Source organism: Canis lupus, chromosome 7, assembly GCF_003254725.2.
Source record: "Canis lupus dingo isolate Sandy chromosome 7, ASM325472v2, whole genome shotgun sequence".
Classification (NCBI taxonomy): Eukaryota; Metazoa; Chordata; class Mammalia; order Carnivora; family Canidae; genus Canis; species Canis lupus.
Genome location: NC_064249.1, coordinates 18,321,863 through 18,336,527, shown reverse-complemented (window position 1 = coordinate 18,336,527; position 14,665 = coordinate 18,321,863). Strand labels below are relative to the sequence as shown.

General features: G+C 36.1%; 1 long non-coding RNA gene across 7 annotated transcripts in view; it reads right to left on the bottom strand.

The window, feature by feature from the left end:
• The window catches only part of LOC112648508 (uncharacterized), a 132,002-nt gene that overhangs the window by 62,672 nt on the left and 54,665 nt on the right, over nucleotides 1-14,665 (bottom strand). For 5 of the 7 annotated variants that reach the window (XR_007411886.1, XR_007411889.1, XR_007411891.1 and 2 more), the window contains one exon: nucleotides 3,222-3,321. The exons of 1 other annotated variant lie outside the window; for it this stretch is intronic. This is a non-coding gene — a long non-coding RNA (uncharacterized LOC112648508). Of the gene's footprint in view, nucleotides 1-3,221; nucleotides 3,322-6,553; nucleotides 6,827-14,665 lie in introns of those variants that run through there. One more of the 7 variants, XR_003129092.2, reaches the window with a different exon arrangement.

Genomic DNA, 14,665 nt, shown 5'->3' with positions numbered 1-14,665 from the left:
ACAAACTGTCTGGAAAACATTCTCTTTCCATTCAAATTTTATACTCACTGAGGTCATAAAATTTAATGTTATCCTAAAAGCCACTGTGAGAAGATATACAATATTTCAAGACCTAAGCTGCTCTGATTCACATAAATCTCTAATCTATTCCTATCCAAGTTTCAAGATATTGTAACATAGCAGAGAAACTCAAGTCAATGTGTAGCATTCCATTTAGTTTATCCTTTCCAGCTCCCAGAAACATCCTTTTCCAGGGACACTATCCTTGAAAATTCTCTTTAATACCTGAATGTTAATATTGTAGTTCCCTTAGAGGCTGTTCATCATAATATAGGACTCCTGGGTACTTAAACCATTAACACCCAGACAAATGATTTGTCTTATTCCTCAATTCCAAGAACTCAAGACCAGCAGCTCTCTAATTCCAGTACAATTACAAAATAAGGCCTTTACTTATTTGTAATATAAATAAGGCACATTAATGAGTCTTTTGGAAGATTGAAAAAAAAAAAAAAGCACCTTTTTCTGGTTCAAAATTTTCCAGGAAGTCACTTTACAGTTACTAACATTACATTCAAATCAATTCAACAATCATTTAAACACTTGACCTGTCAGCCTTTGCCCAATCATGTTATCATGATAACCTTATTGTGTTCCAATCAGTCCTGAGGTGTTTCTCCAGTAATGTGTCACTAATAAAGGTTAAAGTACTGAAGTTTGCAAATTATTTACTTTTTTCAGAAATTTAAACTGATTCAAAGTTATCTCTATAATAACCATTCCCACTCACCTGCTGTTTAATACACATTACTGAATGGGCCAGAAAGAAGACAGTAAGGCCAGCAATATGGACACTTCTCTAGGAGGTGTCTGGTTGGTGAACAACACCTGCCATTTGTCCCATGCTGTGAAAACAGGTTTTAAACTTGTAGACAAAAGGAGAGAGTCAATGGGGAAAAAGGAAAAAGGAGGAGGAGGAAGAAATAGAGGGAGATTGAGGGCACTGATGGAGGGGAAGAAAAACAACTTGAGGAATAACAAAGAAAGAGGAGAGCCCAAAGGAAACAAAGAATGATCAGGAAATATGAGAGAGTGGCTTAATAGAGACCAAGGGAGCAAAGTCTCAAAAAAAGGCGGTGAGGTGATCAGTGTCCATTGCTATTGAGAAATCAAGTAACACTGGTGATGCAAGGCAATTAGATGTCCCTGGAAACCTCAGCAGGAGCAGAAGGCTGACATTAGAACATGAGTTGAAGAGTTGAAAAAGAAGAAATAGAAAGAGCATTTCCAGACTCTTCCTGAAGCTTGGCCTGTGGGGAAAGAGCAAGATAGGATGGTAGCTAGAGAGAAGGCTAAGTAGAGGCAGACACTCTTAAGGATTGGAGAGACCTGTGCATGTGTGTAGGTGCCAAACAACAAAGCTGGGTAATTTGAAAGTTTCACATAAAGAGGAAGTAATCAATACAACAAGGCTCTATTTCCAAAAAGGATAGAATGGGATAGGATAAAGAACAAGGAGTGGTCTTGAACAGAAAAAGTCACACTTTTCTTTCATAAACTGGAGAGGGGGGTCACAGTGAGTGCATTTAGAGGTCAATTTGTGGACAAAAAGCCAAAGGGTTCACACCCTGCAGACCTGCTTTCTCAATACAGGAGGGGCACAGTCATCAGCTGAAAGGGAAGGGGCCAGAGTGGAACATAGATGGATGGCTGTTGTAGAAAGAAGAGGGGATGAACAGGAACAGGTAAAATTACTGCTGAGGAGTGGGGGCTGGGGGGAGGCTCCTGTGGCCCTGACTGAAAGAGGAGAGCCAGAAAGAAAAGAGAAAAGAATCACAGACACAATCCTAGGGAATGTATACATTTTGCAGAATAAAGAAAGAAGGCACCAGCACACACATCCGAGAGAGAATGGACATTGGAGTGGGAGGAAAACTATGATATTTCTGTAGAAGCCATGGTAAGGAACACTCAAATGAAAGATCAAATGGGGTAAAGATGGAATTGATTAACAGAACCCAAAACTACAAAGAGCTTTGGATGATAAATAGAAAAATACACTTGATTTGACAACAAGAAAGTTATTAATAGGGACTCCTGGGTGGCTCAGTGGTTGAGCATCTGCCTTTGGCTCAGATCGTGATCCTGGGGTTCTGGGGTTGAGTCCTGTATTAGGTTCCCCACAGGGAACCTGTTTCTCCCTCTGCCTGTGTCTCTGCCTCTCTCTCTCTCTCTGTCTCTCATGAATAAATAAATAAACCAGTCTTTTTTTTAAAAAAAGAAAGTTATTAATAACAAAGAGCTTTTTTACAATGGTAATGATTAAACCCGATTTCATGGGGTGGTAGTAAAGAACTGAGGACAGCTATGGGAACACATTCACCTTTCAAGAATTTTAGAGATTAATAAAGTGTGAGATAGACATAACAGTTTGAGGAAATGGTAGTGCTTGGTAGTATTTTTTATATGAGAGAAATCTGAACATATGTGTGTCTATGTGTGTATATGTTTCTGGGTGTGTGTGTGCATGCTGCATGCCACTGTAACTCAACAACTCCACTACCTTATAGGATTATTATAGGAATTAAATGAAAGCACGTAAAATAAATAAATAAACTAAATAAAATAAAATAAAATAAATAAATAAAAATCTTTTAAAAATAAACAAACAAACAAACAAGCAAACAAACAAACAAATAAAAGCATTTTATGAACTAAAAAGCACCATACTAATACTAGGTGTTATTTTCTTCATTATACATAAATTCTAACATACATTTATTTATTTATTTATTTATTTATTTATTTATTTTTAAAAGATTTTATTTATTTATTCATAGACATAGAGAGAGAGAGGCAGAGACACAGGGAGAGGGAGAAGCAGGCTCCATGCAGGGAGCCCGATGTGGGACTTGATCCCGGGTCTCCAGGATCACACCCCAGGCTGCAGGCGGTGCCAAACTGCTGCACCACCGGGCTGCCCTTATTTATTTTTTTTAAAAGATTTTATTTATTCAGTCATGAAAGAGAGAATGAGAGAGAGAGAGGCAGAGACACAGGCAGAGAGAGAAGCAGGCTCCATGCAGGGAGCCCGATGTGGGACTTGATCCCAGGACTCCAGGACCATGCCCTGGGCCGAAGGCAGGTGCTAAACTGCTGAGCCACCCAGGGATCCCAAATTCTAACTTTTAGAATATAAGAAATATACTTATGTTTCTTACCATTCAAAATTCCATTCATGTTTTATGTGAATGTAGTCATGAATCAATGAATTTTATCTTCAGGGTTCTCTCCTTGTAACTACTAGAATTCTTGACAGCTCTGTAAGATGAAATCCCCAGATAAATTGAAACCAACAGTTGCCATCTCAGAAGTTGAACAGAGAAAAATGGAAAATTATGTTAAGCTGATTCTGTGGTCCTCATACACCTGCAGATTATAGGACAAAATACTGACTCTGGGGATTTGCTTGATTTTTCTTTCTGCTTTGGGATCTGTTGTTAATTTAGTGAAAACATATTTCTGCTGGGCAAGACTCAGGTAAGGCTTAGGTCAAGTTATAAAGCCAAGTCTTTTATCACACTCTGACAGAAAGAAAAACCATGTCTGCACAATGTCACCATCAAGAAAAAAATAGTGTGTTTTGCTTTGGGGCCTTTGGCTTGAGGTTTTCTTCATATTTTAAAAACCACTAAGGAGCTAGAAAGTTTATAGCTAATGGGTAGTAATTAAATTGTGTATAGGCAAAACTAAATAAAATCCATTAAGTAGTGAGATTGCATTACACTCTGTGATTTTGTCCAAATATTTTTGTAAGAGTAGATTCTCAAACTCTTGATATGAAATCAGTGGAACAATCTTCGTGTTTTGTTACTCTTTTACATATTCAGGAGCCAGTAATTGAACCTATCTGAATCTCAGTGTCTTCATCTATAAAATCAAGATAATAAGAATTATCTTATAAATCTGAACATTCATAGACACAGGAGGCAATGGACATCTCACCCCTGTCTTCATAGAATTTTAGATATTCAAAAGGCAGTGTTACTAAAATAGCATTTTATCTCTTAAGCATTGAAAAACTTTGGCACTCAGATTTTAGCTCTGGGTTTGAAACAGAGAATCTGTGTAAAATCTAATTACAATCCAGGCCACGAAAAGATAAGATGAGACATACAACAGACTCTTCATGTTGGTCACATTAAAGAAAATGGGAACAAGATGGAGGTTAAAAAGATTTGAATGTTATTTTAATACAAGTCATCACCCTGAAAATCCATTGTATTTTATAAACTTCAGAAGGGTTTTTCTAAATATTTTTAAATTAATTTAAACAGTCTGTGTCTCTTTACACCTTTTAGTACAAATTAACGCACAGCTTATTAAGTCTGCATTTTAGGAACTATAAACAAACATAACTTTATGGAAGCCCATATTAGTTTAAGTGAGACACCTTTAAATTAGAAGACTTACATAAAACTATCAAATGTAATATTTGGCTATCACATATTTTCTCACATCTAGTGAATTTCTTGGGCTGTCCCCAAAAAGTCTACTCTGAGTAAAAAGATGCTTAGGATGGAACAAGGACAATCTTTCAGGCTAACCTTACATAAGAAGCACATTGGCAGCAAATCTTCCAAGCCATCCTTGTCATATGCTGCTCTCTGCTAAAGACGTGAACAGTGCAGCACACTCCTGGAAGAGCAATGAGTCACAGGCAATACCTGCCACATGCATTATCCTCAAGGTAAATGCGTGTCATGAGACAAGGCCACGGAGACCTAAAATAGGCTGAGCCTGTCACTTAGTACCCGAAATAATTACTCAAGAAATAACTCTTTCTAAGAGGACAAATTACCCCATCAGCATAAAATGACACTCTTATGAAATTGTTGGATAATATCTTTTCAAAAACAAAAAAAAAATTCCTGGTGATCACCCTGACGTGAAAATTATCAATTAAAATCACACCAGCAAAAGGAGGTCAAGAATTGTTTTCTAAAATCTCTTCTCAGTTCCAGACTAGACTCGAAGTCACTCCCTCAGAAGGACCACAGTAGGAAGTGGCCAAGAGAATCCAAAGGAATCAACTACCAAGTAAACCAAAAAGTAAGTACCTTAGAAAGACCAGAAAGACTGCAGGGTTCCCTGGGGGAAGAAGCCAGGAAAAGAAGTCGCACAGTCCAGGTTCTTAATACACATGCCTGCTGAAGACACATGCCCTTTCACAGAGGACATGGAAGGGATGACTGAACACAAAATTTTAAACATGGTCAAGATTAACTAAAGCCAATTTTTGCCAGGTATATTAGTTTCCTAGAGCTGCCATGACAAATTACCACAAACTGGTTTAAAACAGCAGCAATGTATTATATTACAGTTCTGGAAGCTATAAGTCTGAAATTAAAACATCAGTAGGGTTGTTTCCTTCTGGAGGTTGAGGGAGAATCTGTTCTATGTTTCTCTTGTAGCTTCCAGAGGTTGCCAGCCGTCCTTGGTGTTCCCCGGATAGGAGATGCATCCTTCCAGTCTCTGCCCCCACTGTCACATGGTGCTCGCTCTCTCTCCCTGTCTGCGTCCAAATTTCCCTCTTCTTATAAGGGTACCAGTCACTGGATTAAATTCCACCTTAATCGAGTATGACCTCATCATAACTTGATTATATCTGAAAAAACACTTTCTAAATAAGATTACATTCACAGACACTGGGGATAAGGACTTGAACATGTCTTATTAAGAGATGCAACTCAAGCCACAACACTAGGTCTTTCAGAAGTAGCCTGACCCTCCATTACCAATATGATCTGAGACCATATGGCACAATGTGAGGAATCAGAATGTTAAAAAACTCAGCAACCTTCAAAATCACCAAACTCAACTACCTTATTTTATAGAGGGTTAACAGATCTTTCGAAAGCAGCAATTTACAACCAACTATAATTTTGAGATCCAGAGTACAAACAACTATGAAGATTGAAACAGTAAACTGTTTTTATTTATTTTATTTTATTTATTTTATTTATTTATTTATTTTATTTTATTTTATTTCATTTTATTTATGTATTTTATTTATTTATATATTTATGTATTTATGCCCTGCTCCTGCAGGGCATGGAGCCTAATGCAGGGCTTGAAGTCCCAACCCTGAAATCAAGACCTGAGCTGAAATCAAGAGTCAGACACTTAACCAAATGAGCCAAGCAGAGGCCAGGAGGCTGTAACTGTTATTAATAAAAAGCACTAAGTTGGGGCAGCCCCGGTGGCTTAGCGGTTTAGCATCACCTTAACCCCGGGGCTTGATCCTGGAGACCCAAGATCGAGTCCCACATGGGACTCCCTGCATGGAGCCTACCTCTCCCTCTGCCTGTGTCTCTGCCTCTCTCTGTGTGTCTCATAAATAAATAAAATCTTTAAAAATAAAAATGAAGTCTATCTTTAGATTAGGTTAATTGGTGTGTGTGTGGTGGGGGGAGTAAGAAGCTGAAAAACCATGTGGGGCTTCACAGACATTCAAGACTAAACCATTTTAAAGCAGCAGAATGTAACCAGGTAAGAGACACATTCTTTATTTTCACATTTCATTTTTACCCATCTTAAATACAAGGCTACAGAGCCCTGATCTCAGCTGGAAATCGGGGCTGAGCTTTCAATAGAGCAGGACCGTGATGTTGTATCGTTGTATCTTCTAAACAGCCCAGGTGCATAGTGAGTGCTTGTTCCTTACATGCTACAGAATCCACAGTGTTTTGCCACAGCATTGTCCCCAAAGGAGAGAAGATGGCTTGGAGGATCACTAAAGATTCAATCTGTAATGTATGGACAGCTGTAAATAGAAAAGAAAACCAACCCCATTGTTATATTTGTCTTAGAGTGGGTCATCTGATTGGAGATGGATAACTTCATAGATATAGTCCAAGTTTATTGGGTATGATGAAATCTTCCTAAATAAAGCCATTTCTTCTGTTGTAACAGTTGTCATAAATGCCTAATTAGAAAGTAAGAGAAGTCTTTTCAAAGTTGGCTTTCTTCAAGGGGGTAGCTTATTAAGGATATTCTGAATAAGTACTTCATGTCATAAATCTTAGCTGATGATTGATGCTGATAATTTGCTTAATGTTGATTTTCCTAAAAGGCCTAAATTGTGAATCTAATCAACCTAATAATCCCCTGACTCTAGACCTGACTGTAATAAACTCACCCATAAAAGATGACTAGCATGTTCCTAGGTCTATGCACCAATAGCATGTTCAGAATTTCTTTGCCTTCTTTATCATGAAGTTATTTCTTACCTAAATTCATTCAAAGTGGCAAATCATCCCCTTTGTCTTCTTTTCAGTTCATCTCCACCTCAATGGCCATTTCCATTCTACAGTCATCTATGCATTCATTGTTAATCCTGGATTTCAGACTTCTATTTTAAATTGTCTAGTAGCTTTCTCTACAAGGTAGTCCCATAAGCATCTCATAAGCAGTATAGCTGGGTGATTAGGAGCATATCCCTTAGCGCCAGATCCATCTGGATTCGAGTCTATTGCTTATAATGAGACTTAAGATGCTGATTCGTCTTGAAGCTTCCATTCCCACATCTATAGGATGGGAATAATATGGCATCCACTTCATTAGGTGGTTGTGAGAATTCATTTATAAAATATTCACACAGTACCCAGTTTATGGCAAATGCTCCATAAATAAACATTATAAAATATAAAACTGAATTCATTACTCCACCTATATGTCTGTGGCTCTCACTCAGTCCCATCCTCTTAAATTCATTTCTTTCCATCTCTATTATATCCTATGGGTCACTTAGTTCCATTCATTTTTGTTCTTTTATCTTCTTTTTCTCTTTTAAAAAGATTTATTTATTTGAGAGAGAAAGAAAGAGAGGGAGGTGAGGGGAAGAGGGTGAGAGAGAGGGGAGAGAGAGGGAAGCAGACTCCCTGCTGAGCATGGAGCCCACTGCAGGGCTCAATCCCACAACACTGAGATTATGATTTGAGCCAAAATCAAGAGTCAGATGCTCAACAAACTGAGCCACCTCAGTACCCTTTTTTTTTCTTTTAAAGACTTTATTTTTCTAGATCAATTTTAGATGCACAACAAAACAAGAGGGAAGTACAGAGATTTCCCATATACTCCGACCTCACACAGGCACAGCCTGCCCCATTATCGACATCCCCCAGAATGGTCCATTTGTTACAACTGGTGAACCTATATTGACATACCATAGTCATTCGAGTCCATAGTTTATATTAAGATTCATTCTTGTTGCTGTACATTCTATGTGTTTGGACAAATGTATAATGATATGTATCCATCATTACAGTATCATATAGAATATTTTCATGGCCCTAAAAATCCTCTGTGCTTCACCTATTCATCACTTCTCCTAGGAATCACTGATCTTTTTACTGTCTCCATAGTTTGTCTTTTCCAGAATGTAATAATTTGGACTCATGCAGCATGTGGTCTTTTCAGATTGTCATCTTTCACTTAGTAATATGTGTTTAGGTTTCCTCCATATCTTCTCATGGATTGATAGCTCATTTCTTTTTCATGCTGAATAATATTCCATTGTCTGGATGTACCACATTTTATCTATCCATTCACTTACTGAAGGTCATTTTGGTTACTTTCAAGTTTTAGATGCTATGCCATCCATGTGCAGGTTTTGGGTGGACATGTTTTCATCTCGTTTGGGTAAATACCAAGGAACATGACCGGTGGATCATATGATAAGAGTATGTTTAGATTTGTAAAAAACTGCCAAAGTGTCTTCCACAGTGGTCGTACCATTTTATATTCCTAGCAGCAATGAAGGAGAGTTCCTGTTGCTTCAAGTCCCCCTGAGCACTGGGTATTGTCAGTGTTTCAGATTTTGGCCATTCTAATAGATATGTACTGGTACCTCATTGCTGCCTTAACTTGTATTTCCCTGATGACATGTGACATGGAGCATCTTTTCATATGCTTATTTGACATCTATAAATCTTCTTTAATGAAGTATCATTTAAAGTCTTTGGTTTATTTTTTTATGGGTTGTTTGTTTCCTTATTATTCAGTTTTAAGAATAATCTTTGTACATTTTATACAAATTCTTTGTATATTTTAGATAACAGTTCTTTATCAAATGTGTCTTTTGCTAATATTTTCTCCCAGTCTGTGACTTGTTTTTTCATTCTCTTGATATTCTTCTCCCTTTATTTTTTTAAGGTTTTATTTATTTATTTATGAGAGATACACAGAGGTAGAGACTTAAGCAGGGGGAGAAGCAGGCTCCTCGCAAGGAGCCCCATTCAGGACTCAAATCCCAGACCCCAGGATCACACCCTGAACTGAAGGCAGACTCTCAACTACAAAGCCACCCAGGTGTCCCTCTTCTCTCTTTAGAATATAGAAAAATAATTATATGAAATTACATTTTTTTTCTGAGATGAATGTTGCCAATTGAATAATATAACAGAGAAAGACCAATTTGTTTTGTTGTTGTTGTTGTTAAGATTTTATTTATTTATGTGACAGAGAGAGCACAAGCAAGGAGAGCAGCAGAGGGAGAGGGAGAAGTAGGCTGCTGGCTGAGCAGAGAGACCTATATGGGGCTCCATCCTAGGACCCTGGGATCATGACATGAACCAAAGGCAGATAGATACTTAACCAACTGAGTTGCCCAGGTGCCCCATGGGAAGACTATTTGTAATGAAACTTGAAGTAAAAAACAAGATATACTGTCTAAGGGTTTAGTTGTTGTAATTTGAAGGTTCAAATATAACAAAGTAAAAAAACCTAAATATTTTATTTCATTTTAGGTATAAGAAAAATTATAATTTTTTAAACCTTGAGAAACATTTTCCTAAATGCCCTAGACATGGCCAGTGCCAAATTGTATAATGCATCATATGGCCTTGGAAGGGGTACTTAGGTAAAGTGTTCTGCATAAATAGCAGCATTGGAAAAACAAAACAGAACAAAACCATGGGAAAAAGATAAAGAACAATCTGTATCTTTGCTCTGCCCACCTAAAAAGCTCTGTAGCAAAGTGGCTAAAAGCATCCATTCTGAGGCCTGTCCTGGCTCAGTCTCAAAGTAGAACAAGTTACTTTGTCTCCGTTCCTTGGCTTCCTCATTGATAAAATGAGGACAATAATAGTAATAAGGGTTGTTCTAAGGATAAAGTTAATAGATGGAAAGCACTTAGAAGAAGTTCCTGGCACAAGGTAAACAGTTAATATAAGCAATTATTTTTACATTGCTGTTTATGAGGATCAAATGAAACGTTCATAATCTTTGAAAGCTATACAAATTGATATCTTATGTCAATAATAAAGAAGAAAGATATTTTCTTTAAATCAGATTATTTGGTACTTGACAAGAATTTGCGGGGCTCTTCTCACATATTTGCTTGCACTTAAACTCAGCTATAAAAATAAATACTGCTTTTTGAAATTCATGTAACTGCATTTTTAAATGTTTTATATCACTTAACACATTACATTAGTCACGATTTGTGTAGATTCATTATTTTGGAATCTTGCAGTCTTTCTAAATGTTCTCTAAATTCACTCTATTTGAGTTAAAAAAACAAATCACGTTAGACTGGTAATAAGAATCCAGGGTTCAAATTCCAGTTGGCTATGAACAAACGGAATGTCTTTAGGCAAATCATTGAGCTTTTCAAAGCCTCAGTCTCCTTACACATAAAATTACCAGGTAGGAGCAGATAATCTCTAAGGTCATATCCAATTATAAAATTCCATGAGTTGTAGGTTAGGATAAACATCACTATCTTTGTTTTCTGTTGGAATAGATTTTAAAGGACTTGCCTTACGTCACACATTTGGAATTTTAAACAAGCAAAAAATACCATTCTCCTGGCTCTCAGACTGAACTTTTAGTGCAGTGAATCTCGGCTTTTCAAATAAAAATGCCATAGAATTCCTCTACTCTGTAAAAATATTGAAAATAAAGACAATTGAAGCAAAACAAACTGTACAATTCTTAGCAACCTGATACCACCTGAAAATACTTCTTAGCTTTAAACTCTCTCAGACAAAATAATACCTCTACCAGCTTAATGGAAGCAAAAATCAAAAATATTTCCAAAAGTACAGAAGTCAAGTCATCTTTTTTATATAGCCTGAGATCAACAAACTGCTTGTGCTGCTTCCCTGCACTGGTCTCAATACTGCCCAATTTTAAGAAAACTGCAGTGACCAGTGCAGTACCTGACACCACCTGTGCCCCACCAATCAATATACTAACATGCCTGGCAAAGGACAGCAGGAGGGACAAGAGGTTGGCCGATAAAAGAAATAAACATAAAGCATTTTAAAGTCTACTATTTTCTTACTAATTATGTTAATATCAGACAAAATAGACCTCAAGACAAGGAATATTACCAGAGATAAAGAGGGATACTCCATAATACTTTTAAAAAGTCAGTTCATTAAAAACATATGGCAATCTTAAATGCATAAGTAATATATGACAGGGCTTTATAATATGTGATGCAAAAATTGACAGAACTAAAGGGAAAACAGACAAATCTATAGACAGAGATGGAATATACATTTTTTTCTTTCAGTCATTATATTAATGTATCAAATAGAGAAAAATCAATAAGGATAGTGAATTTTTAACCAACACTAACAAGCACTGAGAAGAAGTTCCTGGCACAGGGTAAACAGTTAATATTAGTGATTATTTTTAAGCACATTGATGTCCTTGATGTTTATAAAGCACAACCGACAACTGCATAAAGTACTTTTTCTCCAAATGCACATGGAACAAATATCTAGAAGGACCATATGATAGGGCATAAATCAAATCTCAAAATTTTTCAAAGAACTTAATTATACAGTGTACTTCTCTGACTACAACAGATTTAAATTAGAAATCAGTTACCAATAGATATATGGAAAAACCCCAGAATCTGGAAATTAATAAACCTATTTTTAAATAATCCATAAGTCAAAGAAACCATTTAAGTATAAATTAGAAAATATCTCAAGCAAAATGCTAAAGAAGTCAAATTTGTGTATGTAGCTAAAATTGTGCTTTGAAGGCAATTTCTAGCTGTATATTGAAGAAAAGGAAGCATTTTAAAATAATGACCTACACTTCTACATAAAGAAGCTAGAAGAAGATCAGTGGTTAAACTCAAAGTAATTAAAAGAAAGAAAACATTTAAAAATGGAAAACAATGATATGATAAAAAGGCAATAGATAAAATTAAAAAACCAAAAGTTAGATCTTTGAAAAGATTTTTCTAGTAATAAACTCTGTCAAGACTGATCAAGGGGGAAACAAGGAGGGGAAGAAAGAAAAGTCACAAATTCTCAACATCAGAAATGGGATAAAGATATCACTGCAGACCTTATAGACCCTTAAGAGAATAAGGGAGTATCATGAAAAACTTTGTCAATAAATTTTCCAACTTAGATGAAATGGGAGTCTATTAAAAACAAAAATCATGAAAACTGGCACAAAAGGTAATAAAAAAAATCTGGACATTGCTATAACTGTTAAAGATATTTAACTCTATGGGAACATTTAAACTTTCCCACAGATACCTCAAGGCTTAGGTAGTTTCATTAGTGATTTCTTTCAAACATTTAAGGAAGATCTAATATAAATTCTATGCAAACTCAGAAAATAAAGGAGGAAACTTCCCAATATGTTTTATGAAGCTAGGATAAACCCAATAGTAAAACCTGACAAGAACATTTCAAAAGTACATACCAATAACACTATTGAATATAAATGCAAAAATTATTGACAAAACATTACTAAGTCAAATCTAGTAATATAGAAAGAGTATAATAATGCATCATGACTAATAGGCTCTTTCTTATGAATACAGGACTAGTCATTCAGTGTAATTTATTATAACAGTATCTCATTAAAAACATAAAATATATTAAAAAAACATAAAATATGACAAAAACTAAATCTATAAATTTGGAAATCTAGGAATAGAAAGAGAACATCTTAAATCTGATTTTAAAAAATCCTAGGGGACGCCTGGGTGGCTCAGCGGTTTAATGTCTGCCTTTGGCCCAGGGCGTGATCCTGGAGTCTCAGGACTGAGTCCCACATTGGGCTCCCTGCATGGAGCCTGCTTCTCCCTCTGCCTGTCTCTGCCTCTCTCTCTCATGAATGAATAAATAAATAATTTTTTTTTAAATCCTAAAAAGAAACCATGGTTTTCTTTCCTCTGCTCTCACCAACACTTTCGACACTAAATGTATAGGGTTTTCCCCCATGCTGATGCATCTGATACCAGCTAAGTATCCTACAGTTCATTCTGATACTATCTACCTGGAGTTAGTGTTAAATCTCACAAGTTAAGGGCTCAAACCCATAGACTTTAACCACTTCACATGCAAGACACAACTCTGGACCTCCTGTACTCATAACTGAGCAGCTATAAGTTAGAGTTTCCCACAATCAATAATTTTCTGGAATGGCTCACAGAACTCAGAGAAACACTTATATTTGCCAGGTCATATAATAGAATATAATACAAGATACAGACAAACAGCCAGATGAAGAGGCACATAGGGTGAGGTCTAGAAGTGTCCTCAGTTTAAGAAGCTTCTGTCCCTGCAGAGTTAAGATGTGCCACCCTCTTAGCATATGGATGTGCTCACCAACCAGAAATTCTCTAAGCACTGTACCTTAGAGATTTTTGTGGAGGCTTCATCATGTAGGCATACTGCATTATTAATTAAATCTCTAACTCCTATAGGAGGATAGGAAAAGCTTAAAAGCTCCAAGCTACTAATCGTGGCTTAGTCTTTCTGGTGACCAGTCCTCATCCTAAAGTTATCTGGATAATATTTGGCCTTTCCTATCACTCCTATAATTCCAAGGGAATTAGGAACTCAGTATCAGGAACTGGGGTCAAAGACCAAATATTAGAACATGAGATTGTCTTAGCATCCCTATCACTCAGGAGATTACAAGCTTTCTAAAAGCTCTGTAAGAGGATTTGGTGGCAGATTATATAATAATATACATCTTATTACTTACCAGGACATCTATAAAAAACACAGCTAACATTATACTTAGCAGTGAAAGACTAACATGTTTCTCTTAAGATTAGAAACAATTTCTCCTAAGAATGGCTCTTCTATTTAAATTTGAACTAGAAATCTTAGCCAGTGAATGAGGCAAAAAAAATAAGAAACATAAATATTAGAAAAGAAAAATTTAATTGTTTTTATTTGTTGATGATGATTTTTGTACATAGAAAATTCTAAGAAATCTATAAAGAAATAAATGTAATAGATGATCTTTCAGGGTTTCAGGTTATAAAGTCCATATAACAAAATTAAAGTATTTATACTACTTGATTTCAAGGTTTACTATAAGCCACAGTAACTAAAATGGTTTAATATTAGTGTACAGATATCCACTAAGGTGGTGGAATAAAATAGATTCTAAAAATAGATCCATGCTAGGTGGAAATCTGTTGACAAAGGTATTAATGCAATTGAGTAGGGAAAAAATGTCTTTAAACATATGGTGCTGAAAAAAATGTACATCCACATGGAAAAGAACAGTCTGAACTTCTGTCTTACACCATACAAAAAATTAGAGATTGAGCATAAGACTTAAAACTGCAAAACTTCTATAAGAAAATTTCAGAGACTATCTTACA